The sequence below is a fragment of the Corapipo altera genome, unplaced genomic scaffold (assembly GCF_003945725.1).
Source record: "Corapipo altera isolate COAL_440 unplaced genomic scaffold, ASM394572v1 326, whole genome shotgun sequence".
In the NCBI taxonomy this organism is placed as follows: Eukaryota; Metazoa; Chordata; class Aves; order Passeriformes; family Pipridae; genus Corapipo; species Corapipo altera.
In genome coordinates this window covers 1,152,019-1,156,491 of record NW_020884945.1, presented here as the reverse complement: position 1 = coordinate 1,156,491, position 4,473 = coordinate 1,152,019, and positions in this window count along the sequence as shown.

The following is a 4,473-nucleotide window of genomic DNA, read 5'->3' as shown; positions in this document are numbered from 1 at the left end:
GGTGACAAGCATTCCTTGGCAAAAACACCTTCCCATAGAACTGCCTGTTGGATTCCCAGAGTTCCTCATAGACATCCCTGTTTCTGAAGGTGTTTGGGCTGCACCTCTGGAAAGGAACGAACTGGAGGGTTCAACACAGGCTGGTTTGAACTCCCTGTTTCTGGCAGTGCTCCTCATGTCACTCCTGCTTCTTCCTTGACATTATTTTTCTGACCTAAATGCTCTGAGTCCTTTAAATCTTCTCCTCTCAGGCTTTCTCTCCACCCCAGGAGTAGTTTCTGTGGCTGCAGCTTCCTCGTGTGATGTCATTCCCACGTCTGGCTGATCCCAAGTGAGGACACAAGGGAGGCAGGTGAACAGCAGGGAAACAAGGATCAACCAGTGCCAGCTGTGGGACATCTCTGGGAGAGAGGGGGGTTTCTGCTCTTCTTGTAGAGGAGATCCCAGGAGAATCCGTTTCCTGGTAAAATCAGATATTCCAGGCTGGAATTTACCTACAGCTCTTAAAGCCAACAGTGTTTTTCAGTGGAAATGGGGGGAAAGGCTCTTTTTTCCTGCTCCTCCCTCCTGCCCTGCTCCAGGGTGTGTGTTTGTGTCCCTGGAGAAGGTTGTGGTGGTGAAACAGAGGGATGGGACATTCCTGCTGCTCTGGGCTGGGCTCTCTGGCACACCTGGATGGCAGCTTTACCTGCCCCTCTTGGGTTCTGCCCAGCACTGATTTTTAAAGGATTTTTTTGTGTGTTGCTGGCTTCAGGGTTTGCTCCAGAGCTGTGCAGGTCACCTGTGCTGTGTCCAGGTGAGGCTGGGGCTGCCAGTTGTTACCTAAAATCGGAGAAATAACTCTCTGGACAATTTTGAGACTGAGTTTGGTGCCTTTGCCCCAAAGCATCATGAATTTGTCAGTATTTAACTCACACTCTCTGCATATTGAGTGGCTCTCTAACATAAATCTGGAGTCTTTATCCCGAAGGCTCTTGGAGAAGCTGGAGAGATGATGTTCCTGCTCTGATTCTCTCAGTTAAGTGCCCAAAGTGAATTGCTTTTCCCTCCAGCCTTCCTGGACACCTTTTAGCCTCTGTTTTGAGGTGACCTGGCTGTGCTATTCCAGCAGCTCTTCCAGATGTCCCTGGTTGGCAGGAAACTCCTGCCTCTGGCCACTGCAGGGACTTTGAAATGCCATGTTATTAAAAACAGGATCTGCTCCCTTAATTATGAGGAGGAAAAACCCCCATCAGGGTTTCTGTGCCTGCCGGGGTGAGTGACATCCAACAGCTTACATGGGATAAATCCACAAAAAACCCCTCGTTTGGGATGGATTGTCCCTCCCTGTTGAAGCTGCTGAGCACCAGGGAGGTGCTTTCTGAGCTTTGTGTGTAGGTTGAGGGGTCTGGGAGGTCCCTGGAACCCCCCAGTTCAAGGTGAGCTGCCTGCAGGGGGTGGCCATGGCTACTTTCTACTGGGCAAAGAGGATGAAAAGCCTTTTCCACAGGGGGAAAAATGAAGAAGGGGAAAAAAATTTGCGTGTTCCTATCCCACTTCCCTCAGTGGGAAATAAAGGATAAAGCTGTGGTGCACCTGACTGTAATTGTACACTCACATATATCACATTTACTGTATATTCCGTGGGATCTGATCTCTCTGACCCTCTGCTGTTGCCCTAATCCATGTGAGAAAGATATAAAGTCCCATTCCATGTCCCACCAGTCCTGGAAGGCAACAGTTCTTGAGGCTTCCAGACTTTTTAAGGTGCTTTCTCTCTTTCCAGCTCTTATTTGGGAAGCCCATATCCTGAGAGGTCCATGATTTTCGTGCTGGCCTTGGAGCATCCACTTCTCTGCTCCTGTTTAGCCACAGGCACGGCTGGAAGAGCTTCCCTGCTCCACCCTTCCCTCTGGAAGTGGTGTTTGGTGGCCATGTGATGAGGGTGCTGTGATGTAGGGACATGATGAAGAAGTGAAGAAGTGGTGAGGAAGTGCCCTGAAGTGAAGGTGGCACTGCTTCAGGGCAGGTGGGACAGAGACCAGTGGAGCTGCTGGATCAGTCCCAGGTTTAACTGCAGGGAGAAGCTGGTACCTTCCATCCCAGGCAGGTGTTGCCATGGCAGAGTGATGTCCTTGGAGAAGCCTCAGCTCCAGAGGGACCACGGACATGGTGTGGTGCTGCCCCTCCCCAGGCCTGCAGCTCACAACTCACAGGACCCCAGAGTGGGTTGGGTTGGGTTGGAAGGACCTTAAAGCTCATCCAGTCCCACTCCTGCCATGGGCAGGGACACATCCCACTAGCCCAGGTTGCTCCAAGCCCCCTCCAATCTGGCCTTGGACACTTCCAGGGATCCAGGGGCAGCCACAGCTGCTCTGGGAAACCTGTGCCAGGACCTCACACCCTCACAGCCAGCAATTCCTTCCCAATATCCCATCTAATCCTCTGGCAGTGGGAAGCCATTTCCCCTTGTCCTGTCCCTCCATCCCTTGTCCCCAGTCCCTCTCCAGCTCTCCTGGAGCCCCTTTAGTCCCTGCAAGGGGCTCTCAGCTCTCCCTGGAGCCTTCTCTTCTCCCAGTGAACCCCCCCAGCTCTCCCAGCCTGGCTCCAGAGCAGAGGGGCTCCAGCCCTGGAGCATCTCCGGGGCCTCCTCTGGACCTGCTCTAAAAGCAGGTGATGAAGCCCCAACCAAGCACCTTCCAGGACCCCTCAGCACCCATGAGGACACACTTTCCCTGCCCCATGACCCAAGCACAAGTAATGCTGAGGCAGGAACAACTGGGAAGAACAGCTCCTGCCCTCTCCTCACAGCTCTGCTGTGGGATGATGGGCAAACATCCAATCCCAAATCGGGATGTGCCATAACAGGGCCCATAATCCACCGCTGGCTCCCAGCAGCACAACCACGATGACATCAGGGATTTTCAGGCTTTAAGGTGTTTCTCCAGCCCCAGATCTCCCTCTCTGATCTAAGGCTGCAGCAGCAGCAGCAGCAGCAGCCAAGCTCAGCTGAGCTTTGTTCCAGGTGATCCCAGCTGAGATAAGCAGGAGAGAAGCCGGAATATTCAGCAAGCCACACCCTGAGCTCAGAGAGGGTTCAGGGGTGTCCAGCTCAGATGGTTAAAATTCAGCCCAGACCCTTCCTGGGTAAAGCATCCTCTGTTCCACAGCTCCAGCTGACAGTGCAGCTTTATTTTGAGCAACCCCTGAGTCATGCCATCGTTTGCTGAAGGTTTGTCCATGTTCTTTCCTGAAATAATGGTGACTCATCACCTGGCCTGGCCAGCCTTGCAGGTACAGAAGGTCCTCAAGCATGAGGAGGAACACCCCAGGGTCCAAGGAGTGGGTTTTTTTTCCCACTGTGAAGGAGAAGAGAAGGCTCCAGGGAGACCTGAGAGCCCCTTGCAGGGACTAAAGGGGCTCCAGGAGAGCTGGAGAGGGACTGGGGACAAGGGATGGAGAAACAGGACAAGGGGGAATCACTTCCCAGTGCCAGAGAGCAGGGTTAGATGGGATATTGAGGAGAATTCTGGGCTGGGAGGGTGGGGAGGCCCTGGCACAGGTTGCCCAGAGAAGCTGTGGCTGCCCCTGGATCCCTGGAAGTGTCCAAGGCCAGGTTGGAGTAACCTGGGCTAGTGGAAGGTGTCCCTGCCCATGGCAGGGGGTTGGACTGGATGAGCTTTAAGGTCCTTCCAACCCAAACCATTCCATGATCCTGTGATTCTTACTCCCCTGTGACCCTCCCAGGCTGGAGCCCTGACCTCTCAGGAGGGCTCTAAACTCAATCCCCAACTTCCAGTCCTTAGGAATTGGCAACAAGTGTGTCCACAGGTCCAGCTGTGCCCGGAGCCACCAAAGCTGGGCCTCGGGGACCTTGTGGTGACCAGAGCAATTAGAAAGGGAAAGAAAGGGAGGGAGAGCAGAACACCTGGCAATTTCCTCAGTGATAATCACCCCTGGGTGCCTCATTTAATGAGACAGAACTACACAATCACTGCTGAGGGCTAATTACAGCCCCCGTCCCTGATGCTCCCTGGGTACCACCGCTGGAAGCGGCTCCCGGACTCCGGGAACCTGAGTAGCAGAGGGGTCCCTACTCCCCCTTCCTGGGCGACAAGCCTGGCTGGAAATGCTTATCCTGAATGGAAATTAGGTGGGATAAGAGCTGGGGGGCTCCCCTCTGCTGTCCCATCGGACCCCAGGGCTGGGGAACACGGCGTTTGCCGGAGAATGCCAGGAATGCAGAGGAGAGCTCGCAGGGAGGGGAGGCCGTGCCGACCGAACGGAGAAACCTGTTTGATTCCCCTGAAGGGCAAAACACACACCCAGGTCTCCTCCTCAAAACAAGGCTTGGCTTCCCGGAGCCAGCCCTCGGCAGGGCTCAGGTGTGCCCACGGCCAGCCCTCGGCAGGTAAAGGGCTCAGGTGTGCCCACGGCCAGCCCTCGCCAGGTAAAGGGCTCAGGTGTGCCCACGGCCAGCCCTCGGCAGGTAAA